The sequence below is a fragment of the Haliotis asinina genome, chromosome 16 (assembly GCF_037392515.1).
Source record: "Haliotis asinina isolate JCU_RB_2024 chromosome 16, JCU_Hal_asi_v2, whole genome shotgun sequence".
Lineage (NCBI taxonomy): Eukaryota > Metazoa > Mollusca > Gastropoda > Lepetellida > Haliotidae > Haliotis > Haliotis asinina.
Window position 1 is genome coordinate 17,051,911 of NC_090295.1, and position 19,166 is coordinate 17,071,076.

At 36.3% G+C, this 19,166-nt stretch overlaps 2 protein-coding genes across 9 annotated transcripts in view; both read left to right on the forward strand.

Annotated features, from left to right (window-relative positions):
• LOC137268878 (short-chain dehydrogenase/reductase 3-like) overlaps positions 1–9,316 on the forward strand; it is a 308,772-nt gene extending 299,456 nt beyond the window's left edge. Inside the window, exon 6 of the mRNA XM_067803467.1 lies at positions 9,305–9,316. The gene's annotated coding sequence lies outside the window, so the exon portion shown is untranslated. The remainder of the gene's footprint in view (positions 1–9,304) is intronic.
• Positions 1–19,166, forward strand: part of LOC137268873 (D-glucuronyl C5-epimerase-like) — a 307,371-nt gene that overhangs the window by 263,414 nt on the left and 24,791 nt on the right. The window lies entirely within an intron of this gene.

A 19,166-nucleotide genomic window follows, 5' to 3' on the forward strand; every position in this document is an offset into this window, starting at 1 on the left:
AAACATAATTATATGAATCATTCACATGTTTGAGAGGTCATTGACTTAAACCTTTGGTGAAATTGTATTTTATGGAGTAAATATTTTGTTTTTTGACTAAAAAATTGTGAAATGTGTGAAATACTAGCTTGTGGCAGTCATATGTTTCTTTTTAATGTTTATTTCATTGAATTTCACCAGATGAGGTATATAGGACACATATGTCTTGAATTTGTCTGCCTGCAGGTTGTGTGTGTGTCAGTTGACAGTGTGAGCCTGTAGCTGGTAGGTTCAGATTGTAAAATTACTTTTGAATGTGAAACACACATGTTGTACATATCCAAGTCTATTTTGAGAACTGAACCATTCTTATGAGTGAGTTTAGCTTTACGCCACTTTTGGCAATAAATTATGTTTCAAATGTTTTTGTGTTAAGTTTTAAGTATGAAAATTCAAATTTCCAGCAATATCATGGCATGGGACACTTGTACCCTTTGCAGGGAATGAAGCCCTGGTGTGACAAGTGAGTCCTTTAACCACTGGGCTACCTCATAACCCGTTCTTATTAATACCATGCTGGATATGCATCTTGTTTTTGTCTTGAAGTCTTGAGAATCAGTTTTCAAAATGTAATTACCTTGAACTGAATTGCAGAAATGGGGATGTTTTAAGATAAAAAAAAAATAGATTAAAATAACTTTTCACGGTTCTGGTATTTACCACACACAAAGTTGTCAACTTAATTTGTAAATCTTTAAACTTAATACTCCTTAGAAATTTGAACATGAAAGAAGTTGTTTAATTTTTAACCAATATTCAAATGAATTGCCTATGTGGTGAAAAAGAATACACACAAATTACGTAAATTGCATGAATATTTAACAAGAAATCAGCAGTATGTTTTGAAAGATAAATTGACGTGAATCATGCTCCATTGATCGATGCAGCTCAGAGTTAATAATGGATGTGAGAAAGGGGAAGTGTATACTAGAATTAAGCTGGGGATTGGGGGGAGGTGTCTGTCACTCACCTGCCAACTCTTGGGGGTTGAAGTGGAGATGGCAGAGAGGCGGTATCACTCACTTGTGGATACAATGGTTTGTAAAGGAAGGCGCAAGCCCATGCACTGAGTGCATGTGTGAATGTTAAGGGTATGTGATTGTATCAAGTACAGAAATGGGATAAATGGAGGTGTTGGTAATAGTTAACTGTGCATCTTTGTGTTTGGTTTCCATATAAGTAAATCTTGTTAGCGATATCACTGCTCCAGATTCAAAACATCTTTAATCCTTTTTTGTGTGATGCATTGTTCGTTTTCTTGATGTGTTGTTTTTCCCTTTAAATAGGTAGTATATATTTTCCCATTGTTTTCGTTTGTACTGTTGTATTTTATTCTGTGAAGATGTTATGTGAGTGTGCTGTAAAGATGATATGTCTTCCCTTTGACATTCATGATCTTGAATGATGCTGTATCTACTGTTGTGTGTTCCCCTTTCATGCTGTTGTACCACCCTTTTCATGGTGTTGCTTGACCTCCTTTTGCGATGTTATACCATCCCTTTCATGACATTGCTCCGCTTACTTTAATATTATACCACCCTTCCATGATGTTATACCACCTCCTTTCATGATGTTGAACCACACCCTTTCATGATGCTATACTACCCCTTTAATGATGTTGAATCACCTTCTTTCTTAATGTCATACCTCAGCTTTCAGGATTTACTGTTCCCTTTTGCTATGTGGTACTATCTCCTTTCTTGATATTGTTCCATCCCATTGATGATTTTATACCATCCCTTTCATGATGTTATAAAACTTCCTTTCATTATGTTATACCACCCTTTAATGATGTTGTCCCACCCCTTTCATGAAGTTGTCCTGCCCCTTTTAATCTTCTCCATGCTGATGTATCGTCTGTTGTGGACAGTGACAGATTGATTGACACACTGATATGCTATCAACATTCAATGTTGCTGCATGATGTGTTGTGTGAGCATGACTCATGCCCCGCACAACTGCAGACACTGCACCAATATTGATGAGCTTAGCAAGCACATTTACAACAGGTAGGATTGTGCAAGGAGGACGCTGGCAATGATAGCAGTGTGTGCACACCTGTTCCTCAGTCTGCCACGGCAGTAAGTAACCTAGAATGTTGTCAGCTGTGAGATTTATGAGTGTGTTCTCCTGCATTGCGACAAACTTGGCCGAGGGTATAGGTGTGATAACGTTATAAAGTATTGTATAGTCATTGGTAGTTTGTCTACTCTCTCTGCTGTTTGAGATTTTGATGAGGTATTTATTAATTAATAAAGTATTGCTGTTTTGGCAGCTTCACAAGACAAACTGTTGGTCTATACATTGTATACTTTTTGTATTAGTACTGTTCTGATGCTGTCAAGATTTGAAGGAACGTTGTTTACTAGATAAGGGAGAGTATTAAGCTGATGTGTACCTCTTGAGATTGTGTACTTCTCTGTGCTTTTTACTTTGCATGATTTGATAAAAGGAATTCATGGATGGTATGCCTCTGCAGATTGTATATGGCTCTCTGCTTTTTACGTCTTTGCATGTTTTGAGAGAATTCGGATGTTTTATGTCAGAACTTTCCACTTTGTCAGGTTTAGGAGAGTATCAAGCAGTGAGGATACTTCTTCACATTGTGTACTCCTTACCTCTTTACAAGATTTGAGAGAAGAAAGTCTTAAATGTCAATTGTCAATACTGCCAATTAACAAGATTTGGTAGAGTGTAATAAATCGTTAACGTTCTTCAATACTATATGTACTGCAGCATGTTTGTGACTTTTTTTCTGCAGATATTTGTACTTCTTTCCGCTTTACAAACTTCAGAAGAAGGCAATCAGTAGAGTGGCAGTTAGCATTTGCTCCAGGTGAAGATATCTGAGGGTATTAAGTTGCTAGGATACCTGTTTTTGTTGGTTGCTGAAGTGTGTTTTTTCACTTTCTTTCAACTTTTGACAAGAATGTGGATGCTGAACATCAGTACTTTTCAGTTTACTGGATTTCGGAGATGGTATTAACCTGCTAGTGTACAGCGGTAAATATGGGACAGTGGGTTTATTAGCGTAATGGTTCAAGCATTCGCTCATCACACTGGAATACCTGGGTGTATGAAATCTGTTTCTGGTTTCCCCCTGTGATATTGCTGGAATGTTACAATAAGATACATAACACCATGCTCACTAATTAAAACATCAAGTACTGTCAAATATTTCTACTTTTTCCACATCACAAGTGATGGCCTTGTATATTTTGAATGCTGTTATGTATGAGTACTTTTCTTCTTGTAAAGATTGAAAGTTGATGTTTTCCTGCATTTCTTTTTGAAAGAGAGCAAACTGTTTGACACATGAAGATAAAATAGAATAACATTACAGTGATAGCTTACTTGCTTTCTCGTCAAGTGGGAAAGAGCTGAAATTCACTGAAGCATAAGTAGTTCGTACTTACCTTGACATTTTAACATTTATGAACCTTTTATGGGTAAGGCACTCGTTCCTTCCATTGAAATATTCAAACTAAAGATCATCATTTTCACTTGGTTGAGTTTTATTTTCTATCATTTGGAAACCAGTAAATACATGATAAGTCCAAGGCCCTTGCATTATTTTTGCAGAGCCTATTTTGGGGTGATATTTCATCCATGACATTTATGATAGTCATGTAGCTATGAGTTCACTTGGCATTAGTTCACTTTGCTCCTGAAATTATGTCCCGTTATTTTTTAATTATCCAGTGACAAAAGTTTTTAGGCATTCTGTAATTTTGTCTCACATGGTATGTTTTTGTTGTTAAGTAAATAGGGAGTAATGGATAAAAGGCTGGAGATGTTGTCATCAGTTATTTCTGATTCGATATCTTGACGTTTGACATTTGCTTTGTAACTTGAAGATTGAAAAGGAATGCATTTTTGCAATCAGCAACAATAGCTATTATGGTGAACAGTTTCACAAGAAAGTAGGTTTGGTTTTTGTGTAGGTTGTAGCTTTGAACAGTGAGTTTATTTTCATTCCTCGTTTAGCATTATTCCACCAACTTAATTTGGGGGGACCCCAGAAATAGGCTTCACACATGTAAGAAACGCTTTAACCACTAGGCTACCTCACTGCCCTAGGACTAGTAATGAAATTGCAAAGTGAGAAGGTGGCTTACAAGGGTGTTATCTCATGCCCTTTTTCTATTGATTACAGCCATGATGACCGTAGCTGTGATATATTACTGTTAGAGAGAACATGTCCTAATTTTTTGTACCTTAATATTGTATGTCTCATTAAAGCTTTCATAAGCTTTATCCTGAACATGTGGCGGCCATTCTTAAATAAATAAATAAATAAATAAATAAATAAATAAATAAATAAATAAATAAATAAATAAATAAATAAATAAATAAATAAATAAATAAATAAATGTGATGTCAAGTGTAATTCACTGTTTTCGCTTGTGCCATAAACTCCCATGTTTATCACAACAATTGACTTGCCTCTGCATGTTTTTTCAACTTCAACTGGTTTGATATACGGGATGGAGATTCATGTACACATGCCTCCTGATTTTGCTCATAACTTTATAATCTACTTCTTATCATCATGGACTTATCAGGGAAACTAAGGATGTCTTCGGTGCTGAAAGACGTGACTGAAAGACCTTTCCAGGGTGGGTCTTACACAGTTTCTCTCACACAAATCTAAATAGACAGCTGGTATGCAATAGATCTGTTGTGAAGGACTAGTCATTTTGTTTAAAAAAGTATACAAAAAAACCAGGACGTTTCCCTCCTAACTTAATCACAGTGACTGCATGTTCTACTCAGTCTGTGCTGAGTGAGATCCTGAAAACAGGGTAACTTTCTTTTTTTTCCTTAGCAACAGGCATTCACCAAGCATGTAGGTATCTTAGCAACTGTATGCAAACAGTACTGATTTATTGATACAGAAATGCGTGCGTAGTGTAATTATTTGGATAAATATGTTGGAAATACCATTGAAATGACACATGTGGATGAAGTTCCTTGCAGCATTTGTTAATATGTTCACTTATCTGAAAACATAACACATGGCTAGTAATGTGCTTCCAGTTGATATGACAATGAGTTAGTATTATGTAACATGATAAGTGCCAGGATGGCAGCACAACCAGTACATGCCTTTGAGTTATATTAAGCTGTGTGGTTTGTGGAGAGAGTCATTTGCGCAAAGTTATGTCCCTTTATTCTTGTCAGGATCCAAATGTTTAAACCGAATATTGTTTCCGGAGCATTAAGACCCAGGTCACTCATGTATAAATTTGTGATAAATCCTTTCATGAATGGACTTTTAAGCCTCTGAAATTTTGGACCAGTGTTTTCCATCATTCCTGGTGTATTCAATCATGATTTACACCAAGCCTGTTCACACACATGCAAGTGATTCTTCCATTATTCAAATTTTTTCACAAATGTCTGTTCAGGATAAATCATAATGATTTAACTTGGCGCCAAGGCCCAGGCTCACTGTGTGTAAATCAAGGCAAAAGTGTTTAATTTTCAGCTTGTCTTTTTATAGAAAATGTGATTGCAGTCAAATTTATCTTTCCTGTCTGACTTAAGCCACATCATTTTGTGTTGCTAGGACAAACTTTGAATTAGCTTCACAAGTAATTAGTCAGTTCTGACATTAATAGAGGAGCTTGTGTTGGAGATTTCTCAACCAATGTGTTAAGTAATTGTTCCAGCAGGGGTACCACACACAGGCTTTCAGACCATCCCTCATGGGGATCACCTGTTGAGTCTTGGACTTTGGTTTTATGTGTTGATGTCATCTTCTATTATCTGACATCGCTCACCTTCGACCTCTGTCATTCACCTTTAACCTCCATCCACAATGCACAGGTGGCAACTAGCCACTTTGCAAACTGCCATCTGTTTGCCCCAACCGTGATTTCAGGTACATAGTTTAATTATGTTTAATTTATTTTGGTCATTATTGTACATTGTACATTCACTGATATTTCATTGAAAGATATAGTTTTCCCTCTTTCAAATTAAGTATCCTTTTAATTCAATCTTGAGGTTTGTTTAAAAGTTAAAATTTCAATGAAATGTTAATATTTCAGCAAAAGGTGTTTTTTTTTGTCTTTGAAAGGAAGTACCATGATAATTCAGTCTTGATGTTTGTTGAAATTTTATAATTTCAATAACATTTAGGTGATATTTCAGTGGAAGATATTTTTTCCCTGTTTCTTGAAGTTTGTTAAACTTTTAAAACTTAATGAAATTGCAATGATATTTCAGTGAAATATATTTTCCCATTTCAAACAAAATACCATGTTAATAAATTCTTGAGGTTTGTTGATAATTAATTTTTTTGTTATTAGTTAAAAGTATTATATTAGGTATTAGGTGATCCATTTCAATGAGAATGTTGCTTTCTCTTAATGCCAGAGTCATCTACATTTTTTCAACAACACAAGACATTGTATATATTGTGTAAACTATTAATTTCAATGGTTTTGCATCCTTTTTCAAACAGGACACCATTTCAGTAAATCCTGATACTAGGTCTATATTGAGTTTGTCAAACTTGGTGAGTTGTTCACATATACTTGATCCTGTTTGCATACATCATAAGATGTTTGCATTCTGTATATGTCATATGAATGAAACATATGCCCTGTTTGAAATAAGTAGCTCAACCCTCCTACTATCTTCCTTTCACTACTCATATTCCTTCAGAATAGTAATATTAATAAAGGTAAATATTTGTATCATAGGGCGACAGTTAAACAGGCCCTTGTATTCTACTTGAGACAACCATAAGAGTGTCATGCATCCGTCAGAAGAAGTGATAGTATAGTATGCATTCCAAGAGCCATCTGTCTAATACTATTAACCATGCTTAAGGCAAATAGTCTTTCTTCCTGAAGTACTTCACCCTTGGAGGAGGGGCCAGTGTCATCCTCCCTGTGACCTCATTTGTTCAGCCAATGAGGCATGAGAGGGGAGATACAGACTTTGTGTGAATGAGAGATCTGATGGGTAATATGGGCTGATAATACAATGCTTGAAGAGGGGATAATATTAATGTAAACAATGTGCAGACATGACAATGGTATTGTGGACTTGGGAGGAGCTGACCAGGGTCCAAGGTGGGAAAGGCAGTATATATTGCTTTTGGACAGTAGTACCCTCTGTGACTATGACACCCAGCTACTTAGAAAATAGTGAGTTGTGGTCTCCATGAAGATGAAATGCAAATAGTGAGTACTGTTCTCTGTTTGAGGCGACAGTTACTTTTGAAATAGTGAGTACTGTACTTGTATGATGATGAAGTGTTTTGGGGTGACAACTTCTTCAAAATAGTGAGAACTGTATTTCTGTTTTGAAATCTTCAATACCCGTCATTACAATGAAGTGACAATGACAGCTGCTTCCAAAATTGTGAGTACTTCAGTTCTGTACCAAACTGTTCACTGTCACCCATTTATCCAGATTTAACACGCAGAACATTTAGAGACAGCATTTTCTGCCTGACCATTAAAACCAAGTTTTGAAATTTCCCTGAAATCTTTGAACATTTACACTATCATTCACTCAGCAGAATGTTTGTTTTTATTTGCCTATTATCACAATCCTTCATGAAGTCAAAACAGTCATAAAACAGGATCACAGAAAGCTAAATAGGACGACTGTGTGTACAATAAATATTTAACATGGTCTGACACTGAGTTTCGAAAATGTGTCAGATGTGTTTATATTTGGTTTGTTGGTGACCACAACTGTTGCTTGTGTGTCATGACAGTGTGAGTATATGTGTATATATGTCTATATCAGTGTAATCCTGTGGCCCTGTGGCCCCATGTGCAATTAGATAGACTGTTTACTAAGTATAGGTTTCTGTGGTGGTGACCTTTCCTAAATACTCATGTCAGTGTGCAAGTACTGTTAATTTTGTAGGGGGAATGTGTCAAAAGTATGCACTGCTTTTAAGTTTTTTAAAGTGACAGTATGGCTTGAGAATGATAATTTGCTTCTTTTCATTTAAGGCATGGTGGTTGGCCATGTGGTTAAGTCATTGTCTGACTGACGTTAAAGTATGGGTTTTAGCCCTCAAAAGCGAATTGTTTGTGTCTGTGGCTAACATGGTTGAAAAAGAGTTGTACAGTATAATTATCATTACACTTTGTAATTTATGAGATCAAACAATATTTAGTTTATAGTCTATCTCTCTTCAACCATGGATTGTGGGGAAGCCTAATGGTTAAAGCATTAGCTGGTCATGCTGAAGGACTGGGTGCCTTGTACAAAACAAGACTATGTTTACATATGGGTGTTAGGTCACCTAGTGCTAAGATCTCTTTTTGCAATGTGTTAAGTCCTTTTCTGGTGTTGCCTGCCATGATATTGCTGGAATATTGCTAAAAGCAGCGTGACAACTCACTCACTCACCCACCCACCCACTCACCCACTCACTCACTCACCCACCCCCTCACTCACTCATCAGATAGCAGTGATCACTCATTCACTTAAAACAATGTCAGTTTCCCTCTGCCAAGCACTGGCTTTAATGGTAATGTCTCAAGATGGTTGTTTTGGTTCCGTGTTTTCCAACTCAGCGTACATTGAGTCGTTTGTTTCTTTCAATTACTCTACTGCCATCATCTGAGTAAAGGTCAGTCACCAATGTTGTTTTTCTGAATCATCTGTTATGATTTTCAAAAACAATGTCATGGTATATGTTTTCATGCAGGTGGGACAAAGTTGTGGCTGTAATAATACCTGAGTTCTGTGATTTTCTGATTTCATTTGATCTAGTTTCCTTCTTTTCATGGTCAGCTTGTATCTCCACTGAGTTATTTTGTTATTTTGCTGTTTATGCTCAGTTGGGTCTGTTTCCTTACATAATCTCGACTTGGTAAAACATAGAAATAATCCTGGAAATAATATCTGTTTTTTGGGGTTTTTTTTTGTTTTTTTTTTAAGGTCAAAGCGACATTTAGTGTTTATGGCCAAAAGTTGAGACTGTCTGGTTCAGTTTGTAAGAGACTATTGTTTCATGACACCATCAGCAATATTTCAGCAACATCACAGCAAGCATGACACAAAGATTGAACTTTAGAGAGCAAACATGGGCTTCTTAGTTAAAGGGGACTGTGGAGTAGCCTAGTGGTCAAAGTATTTGCTCGTAACACAGAAGATCTGGGTTGGATTCCCCACATGGGTACAACAAGGTGTGATATATTGCTAAAAGTTGTGTCAACCTAAACCTCACTCCTTCTGTCTTACTGATGTTGTGTTTAATAACTGTCAGATTTTATTCAACAAGTGTTGATGTCACAAAATGAAAGTCTCAGTAAAGAAACTGATGAAAAATATAAATTTCCTTTTGAACCCTCCCCTAGGTTCATGTGATCGATCTCCTGTCAACAGGTGTTTATTGTTAACTGCGGCAAGTTACATACTGCCAGCTGTTAATCAACAACTATTGATCACAGAGCAATAAAAGGTGGCAAAGTCATCTGCCCTGATTTAATGAATGTATGGTAACAATGTATCGTATTATTTTACGTTGTGTGCAAACATTGATTTTGTAACTGTCATTATTTTATCTTATGGGTCATTAACATTTTTGAAAGTTGATTTTTATGACACATCAGCGATCTTGATACTATTACTTTTCTGTTCATCTGGTGGTGTAAAGAGAGGTTAATATGATCATGATGTCAATCAGTGGATTGTTTGATCTTGACTCAATTCTTTGTAGACACTACTGTCTTGAAGCTTGAGTATGGTGTTCAAGAGAAATGACACAAGGTATTATAGTCATGCTCATGATGTCAGTCACTGGGTTATTGGAAAGCTGGTGAACTTTCTGGAAGTTATATTGTCTTTTGTCTCTGCAATAGAGGGTTGGTTGAGTAGCCCAGTGGTTAAAGTGTTAGCTCATCATGCTGAAGACTTGGGTTCAATTCTCTGCATTAGTACAATGTGTGAAGGCATTCTCTGGTGTCCGTGCCATGATATTGCTGGAATATTGGTTAACTAAAATCACTCACCAAAACATGGATGTTGCACACTCACAGAAGCACTTCCTTTATCATGTACACCATGAATATCAACTGAACATCTTTTGCAATATTTGTAATGATTTTGAAACTAAGTAAAAAGCCTTTTTTAATGTTTAACACTATAAATCTCTGTAATGCTGACGTGAAATGATTCTGGAATATTCTTTAATGTGAAAACATAGTTTTGTTGCTTCGTGCTACCTCTGGGAAATGCATAACTGAAGGCTTGCCTGTTGACGGACGTTGTCAATTTTATTTTCTGCTGCTATTTTAGCACTTTCATTTCCTCTTCTCCTGGGAAACCAAACTTTGCTCTCGTCTTTTGCAAAAACACTTCAATAAGGAATTCATGAAGTAAAAACAAGTAGTATCAATACTGTTGAAATGCACGTGTTTGTTCAGCCAGGAGGAAATAGACGACAGGATCTGATCAATACACCTGAAATGAGATCTTGATAACGAATGTTTAAAATTAAGAAAAGTATTGTTTCAATGTAAATGCAAATATTTTGCTCCGCCAGTTTAAACTGTTTAATGGGTCATGCAAATATCTACGAAATTGATCGTAATCAGATGCTCTTTAATGTAGTGGAAGGATTCTCCCAAGGTAAACGCGACTCCCCCCAAAGTGTGGGCAGAAAAGTAGGGGCATGCAAATACGGCTGACTATAATTAAGATGACAAATGTTCGAGATGGAGCCATGTCTACAAGCTTGTATGCAAATCTGGAATCCTTTGGGTGAAATTATACAGCAGACGAATGTTTCGGGATCCTGATGTGGAATATTTCAATCATGATAACAAGACTTCTATTGGCTTGACGTGTTCTGGCGAAGAAATACGATCATCATGAATAATTTTTGCTTTTGAAGTTTAATTACGAAACATGAATTCACTTTGAAATACTCTGTACCCAATTATAAGTTGAAATGAAATTCTTTTTCTTGATCTATGTTTTGTTGTCATGGATTATGTTGTTATAGCAAAAAGCCCTTTTTGCAACATTGAACTTTTAATAGGTTGACACGGGAGGTACGTTTCAGATAGAAAAATTGTTAATGTCGGTGTTTTTGTCATGTTTATTTTTCATTTCAATGCAAGGTAAATATTCACTGTAATGTTTAGTTGATGGTCAGCAAGGTTCTAATGCCAGCTGAATTAACGAGGACTTGACAGATACTTCAGATAGGCTTGGAATCGTACAATGTTTGACTGAGGAAATTAAAGTGCTGTTATGGTAGTGTGTGGAGAAGTCTCCGGCCTGCTAGCTCATGGCTAGTAAAACTTTAGTCGGGCCAGTAAATTACCCAGTCACTGGCCTGACTTTCTAGTGAATTTTCATTGGGTTATTTGGAAAATATGTCATGTTCTCAGACTGTAAGCTCATGGACATGATATTGCTGGAATATTGCTGAAGGCTGCCTTAACCAAAGTCACTCACTCACTCACTCACTCACTCACTGTTTAATGATGCAAGATTATGTTCATGATATTAGCAGATTAATGATGCAATTAAATATTTCATATTTTCGTATTTTCTTAATTGTTTTTGATGGCATTTTACCTTTGTAATCTTTTCCTTAGTTTTTAAATTCAAATTTCATATATTGAAGTATTTTGTGGGCTAGTAACTTTCAGGCGTAACTAGCCTGATGGTGGTCAGCAGTAAATGCAGAAGTGAGTATGCTGGGTTTTCTGCCCCTTTAGCATAACTGCAGCAGTATCACAGCAATGGACACCAGACACGGACTTAACATTTAGTACTCACTGGGAGTCAAACACATACCTTCTGTGTGACAAGCAAATGCTTTGTTCACTGTGCCATCCAAGGGCGGTAAGGTAGCCTTATGGTTAAAGTGTTCGCTTGATATGCTGAAGAGTGGGATCTATTCCCCTGTCTTGATATAGCTGGAATAGTGCTAAAAGCAGCGTAAAACTAAACTCACCTGCTTAGTGTTCCATCTCATTGCCCATGATCTTCTATCATGAGAAACACGTATGTTTGGAGACATCTATGCTCCACTATTAGATACATGTTCTGTGAGAAATATGATCCTCAGATCCACTATGATACAGTACAAATACTGATCAAAACAAACCATGAGGAGCTCCTTTGATGGAAATTACATTACAGCGAAGATGTGTCATGTTTAATGACCCATACAAACAACCAGCAAACTACAATATCAACATAATAAAACATGTTTTTGTAATCCAGATCATACAAGTGATTGATTAAATTACCAGGTACATCATATGCTGGGCTGATCGTGACTAAGGTTCTAATGTCTCAAATATGAATGTTATTGTGTGGAACAGCCTTAAGACCAGGGGTCCTGAACTGGGTTTTGCAGACAATGGTGATTCAGGAAACATTCCACAAAGTCGGCAGGGCCATTCAGCAAGCCTCAGTGAACTCATTCAGCTGAGGAATTCTTAATAGCAGCTCTCGTTTGTTCCACCATTACACTAGGCCACTGGATGGTTGAGTGAGAGCAGAGGTGGGTAGGTGAGTGAATAGGTGGGTGAGTAGGTGGATGAGTAAGGTGGGTGAGTGAGAGGATGGATGGGTGAGTGAGTGAGTGAACAGGTGGGTGAGTAGATGGGTAAGGTAAGATAACTGATATACCTCCGGGTTCAGATTAAATCAAATTAAAAAGATTTTCATAGAAACTGCAGGTATGACGATGTTCCTAGATCATACTCTTTGTTTTACTCATGAGTGAAGCCGTGGGGTAGCCTTGTGGTTCAAGTGTCCACTCATCACACCAAAGACCTGGCTTTGATTCTCCATGTTGGTACAATATGTGAAGCCCATTTCTAGTGTCCCCCACTGTGATATTACTGGAATATTGCTGAAAGTGATGTGGAAGTACACTTACTCAATCTTTTTGACTGCGCAAAATTGACAAGTGAAGGCACACCAAGTTTCTTTAGATGGTTATGTCATTTGTAAGTAAAGCTTTGCTGATCTAAACAAATGCATTATCCCTGGCTCACTGGAACAATATATAATGTCCAGACCTACCTTTCACCTTTTTATATGGTTATGGTAATATCCTGAATTCCACTCTTATTGATTTTTGTATTACATACTCGTTCAGTTAATCTGCTATGTAAATTCAAACTGTGACCTAGAGCCTTGAGATAGTTTATTAACCAACCTGGTAAAATGACATGTACATGATCTTTACATGTGCATAAAACAGCAAGGCGTATCATGTTGCTTTTGTAAGGAGCAAAATGGCGCGATTATGGCAAAGACTCAAACATGAACACTGTGTCATAATTTCAGTTTGCGAATGGCACAATTCGGGCAAAACATGTCAACATTCATGACACGCAATTAGAAACAGATTTTCATATATTTTCTTTCAAGCACAAGGAAAATGATCTGATTTGTCAATCAAAAATCACATCTGCCATTCACCTGTCAAGTCTGTGGACAATTGAGTGAAATGTACAAACAATAGGGGAAAATGTATTGCCGTTGTTTGTCTCATATGTGGAAACTTAGCTTTGAGAGCTTTGTGTCTCAGTTGAAAGAAAATGGAATATTCTTAAGTGGTTTCTTCTGGTCCAGCTTTGCTTAGTATTGACGAAAGGGATTTCTTGTCTTAAAGGCTCATGGCTTGAATTCAATAACTAGGGAAAGAATTTCATTTCAAGATTTAAATAAACTTTATGTATGGATTTCCATTTGTGGGAATGCTTGTGTTAAGCAGCTGATAGTGATTGCCTTAATTGCAATGAAAATCTTTTTTATATAATATGATTTTTTAGTTGAGTTTGTTTTTATTATTCAGCTGACATTGATTATATATGTTTTGTTAGGTGTTCCATGTGCTGTCTCAGATATAAGGCTATTTTAAATTAAAAATATAATTTCATCTCTTCTGGTAATTATTTTTTAATTTGCACCAAATAGTAAAAGTAACAATTTAATAGAAACTGAATTTCTCTCAAAATTATAACTGCTTGATCAAGCTTCAGTTGTCAGATGGCAAGGTCTTCTATCTAAAAAAGGGTTTTTTTAAGCAGATCTTTAAACTGTGACATTGATAGACAGATTACGTGTCACTTTTTACCAGTTTTACAAGAAACTGGTTCCGAATTACTGGTTTAAAGTATCCTCTAAGCCATGAGTCATAGTCGAATAAAAACATTCCTAAACATTATACTTAACCTGTCAGCTCCTGAAGGGTTAATGATTGATTACATTGCTGACATTGGCAGTGTATGAGTTAAGCATGGCTATGTACAACAGGAGGACTGAGAGAGGCAGGTGAGACCTTATGTCAAAGACAATTGCGTTGTTCAAATCAATTACACTCCACTCTTTGTTTTCATAGGGTAATGAACACGGACAAGTTGTACTTTGATGGGTAAGTGGCAGACATTAGGTCCAGGAACACTGCAAGTAACAACCTTCCATGAGAAATGTACAGGTGTTGATTTGTGGTAAACAGGTCAAGGGTGATTTTTTTCCCTCAGAGTTTTTCTTTAAGATGTATTGTCATCAACTAGTAAACAGAAAAACTATTTCCAAGATGTTTGGGATATAGTTTTTATCAGCAAAATTTGATTTTGATTCATGGGTTGTTTTTTTTATTTTCTTCTAATGTTTTGAATTTATTGATTAATCTGCTCTAAATTCTGAATTATCAGTGAACTGAAGTGTTTGGGGGCTTTGAATGTTTTAAAGCACCTTTCCCCCTAAAATATAAGGTGTGAGGCAATTTGTATAAACACTTTGGGAAAATATCTCCTCTTATGTGAATATGTAACACAGGAGGGTAAATGTTTTGTTTGAGATTGAAAATTTTGATTTCTCCTTCTTTGCCTTTCCATCATTCAAGACCCTCTTTTTTCCATCCTTATTATCCCTCCCTTCCTTTTCTCCTCATGCCCATCTTCTCATTCTCCCCATCCTATTTTTTTTTTTTTTTTTTTAACTCGCTTTTCTTTTCAACCCATGAGGATTCGGGGTAGAGTTCAGCGTTCACTCATCACATTTAACACCTATTTTCTATTCCTCACATGGGTGCAGCTGAAGCCCATTTCTGGTGTCCCCAGCAATAATGCTACAATATTTTAAAAAGCAGCATAAAAGTCACTCACTCACTTTTACATCTATATCCCTAAATCCTTTATATTTACAAGAGTAAATCAGTGAATCGTCCTCAACAACAAACACTTCATCAGGAAGTGACCCTTCACACATAGGAAGTCATTATGTAATATTTAATCATAATTTGACATCTGTCTGGCAGAAATATAACAGGCGTCCATTTCTGTCAAGACAGGAGATATTTATGTCTAGATGTGATCCATGTTGAGGATATATATGCATGAAGATATATAGGTGAGCTGTGAACTATGTGCTTTGCTGTTTGCATGACACTATTTTAGTTTCTCTGTCTCTGAAGGTTGTGATTAACATGATGTTATCAAGTTATTATCAATAGTGTTGTTTTTGTTCAGTGCTCTGGTTCACGTTTAGTCTGTGTTGTTAAGTTGAAGTAGGAAGATAAGGTTCATATTGAATTGTTTTGTGATTTTTATTTTTCTTTAAATTCAGGTAGTAAAAATGAAAACAATATATTTTGTTATACACTACTTAACAAGTATTTTCCAATACCTATCACTTTGGTTATTTTGTCATGGTATTGCAAGTATCATCTGGTCCTTAACTCCTTTTGAGAAGCATAACTTGAATTCAGTGTTTTTACATTTCTTGAAGACATTGAACTGAAAATCAACCCTTACACATTCCATGGTCTTCAGTAATAGGTTATGTTCAGGATTACACTTCCTCAGTCAATTACAGATTGTAGAATTGTTCGTTTCAAGTCGGATTCGAACCCACACTCACAGGTAGTACCCAATCACCAGCACACAAAGTATTCATTAATGGTCCTCACATTAAGCCAATGCACTGTGAAATAACTAGAAAAATGTTAAAATCAGTGTGAATCCCTACTGGCTTGCATTTTCACATCAGTAAACAATGACATTGCAAAATGAGTGAGTTTAGTTTTATGCTGTTTTTTGCAATATTCCAGCAATATCACAGCAGGGGATACCAAATATGGGCTTCACATACTGAACCCATGAAGGAATCGAACCCAGGTGTTCGGTGTGATTAACCATAAAGCTACCAAATGACCCACATAAGAAATTGAATTGGTGTGGCATTGATGATAAAACGAAAAACCATCAAATGATGTGTACCATTGGCACAACACATGATAATAGATACATTATCAAAAAAGAAATTGTTACATACATGTAGCTAGGTGTTCAGGATTCACATTTGTTGTAACTACATAATATCTTTAAAGACATCATTTCATATTCATAGTTTGGCTTAATGCTATCATTACATGTACAGTTTTAGGATATTAGTATTATTATGTATGAATAGTATTAAGGAAAGCAGTATCATTATGTACATATAGATGCTGCATGATGGTATGGAAATGTAATACGCGATGTTGTGACTGACATTTAAAAGAACTCAATTTCCATGGGCCAACAAGACAATCATTGTGTATTCAAAGGAAATTACAGATCGCAACAAAAACCAGACCTGATAGAAACTATGAGTCACAAGCGAATGTCAATGCTGATTCCTGTTTCTCGCCGGCTGTTTTCTTGTAGGCTTCAAAAGTTAAATCCTGGAGAGTCAAGGGACAAATTCATCTGATCAATCGATGCGAGGAACCACTTGATGTTCATGGCCAATCCAGTCATGTTATGACATGGGGCACTGTCAATTACGTTGCTGCAATTCATTTGTTGGAAATAGCTCTGTATCGTTTCTATTGAGTTGTGGTTGTGATTGCCAGAACAGTCCCCCCTGACATTGAAATATGGATAAAAACTTGTGGATAAAACACTTGTCTGGGAATTCAAACTTGTCTGAAATCAGGGATCATTTTATTCTGGATCCAAAAAAATGATTAAAATAGTCTGCCTTGACAGTTCATGAATATTGTCATTTCATTTTTCTTTGATGGTTCACAGTGGTTAACCAGTCGTTTGTTGAAGATCACTCTCTGAGTTCTTCTTCATGCTTTAGCTGTTTGGTAAGAACAAACCGTGTTACTAAGATGCTTGGTTGGTGTGGAGTCATTGTGGGTTGTGTTAGGATCTATTTTGTGTCAATATATATTGTAACTCAGGGTTGTGACATGGTGCATTTTGTGTAGGTTCATATCGTGGGGTCAGGGGGGTAGCCTAGTGCTTAAAGCTTTAGCATCACCGGGAAGACCCTGGAAGGACTTCCCACATGGGTAAATTAGTGAAGCCCATTTCTGGTGTTCCTGTTGTGATATTGCTGAAATAGTGCTACACATACTCATATTGTGAATCGTGATGTGGCACAATGCATTTTGTAGAATGATCACAATTTTATGGACAATTTTTATACAACTTCTTTTATTCTGTGAAAGGCAACATTTGTCACTTGCTTGACAAGAATCTATGTCAAAAAGTCATCTTTCACAGAATAAACTATTATATTTTCACTTTTTTATTTTCAGCAGGTCAAAATATTATAATGGCCAGAAATTTGTTAAAAACCTATCAATTTGGGGTGTCACTTTCTCCACATTTGGGGTCAGCAGGTCTGTAAACCAAGCAATGCCACTAATGGATCTGAAAGGCAACTTAAAAAATCCTGTTAAACATTTTTCAATGACACTGCTAACAGTCAATTGCACACATGAAACTTGCATCTTATATCAATTTAATCCTGGTTGTATGATTTGACTCTGGAGACAGCAGGAGATACAAACGTGATATAACACAGATAAACTTCTCATCTTTGTTTAACTCAATAAATTCAGAAACTGACTGCACAATATGATGTATTCAAGAATTTATGAACGTAATGCCTCAGAAATGTATTCTGTGCACTGTGATGCCAGGCATTATTCCCAACTTTCTTTATTAAGGATTATTTGTCCATAATTACATTGAACTTGTGGGGTAGAAGGCTCCTAAATCCTGGCAGTGCTGCCTTCATTTCATGACTATTGACAAAAGTGTCTTCTTCTAAATAAATGGGAAAATATATGATGCAGACAGTGGTTATCTCGGTAATTGTCTTTCCTCATAAGTGTACACCAAATATGAAATATTATCGCACAATGTTTGGGACATTATTTGAATAAACTTAGAACATTTTATTGGAAGGAGTGGTGCTAAACCTCATTCTTTGCTTCTCTACTGATGTATAATACATTAATACTGTTCAATATCGACAGTTTGAAAAGAGAACTTTTTTCTTCATGAGGTGATTTTGAGAATATTCAGTCAGTCAGTCCACCCATCCATCAGTCATGTGTTCATAAACTGTACAATCACAAAATGTACAGGGTGGGTGGGGTAGCATTGTTTATACATAAGCTAAATGTGCGAAGCTTATTCCAGGTGTCCTGTGCCATGATTTTGCTGGAATATTGCTGAAAGCAGGGAAAAAAACAAGTCACTCATTTAGAAAAACTAATTTTTGTAGCACATTAATTTTTCTGTAGTATTGCCACTGATTATGGCAATATTTTCAGTTACATATGAATGAGTGAGTGAGTGAGTTTCATTTTACGCCGCACTCAGCAATATTCCAGCTATATGGCGGTGGTCTGTAAGTAAGTGAGTCTGGACCAGACAGTCTAGTGATCAACAGCATGAGGATTAATATGCACAAATGGGAACCATTGACATGTCAAGCAAGTCAGCGAGCCTGACTACCTGATCCCACTATTTGCATCTTACGACTAGCATAGTGTTCTTTTATGGCAAGCATGGGTTACTGGAGGCATACTCTACCCCAGACTTTCACTGGTCACTATTTTATAGATCTCTGTATTATCATGAAAAAAGATAAGGCTGGATTATGATGAACTAATACTGTTTTAAAACAGTATTGGCATTGTTAAATTTTGAGCTGCATTTTCCAAAGTTGTAATTATGACTGTTGAGAATCACAGTTGGATCATAGTTTATAGGTTTATCAGTGCTCGTGTTTTGTTTCACTTCCCTCACTCACTCACTCACTCACTCACTCGCTCAGAGAGTAAGAAATTGTTTTTATGTTATGTGTACATTTTTACA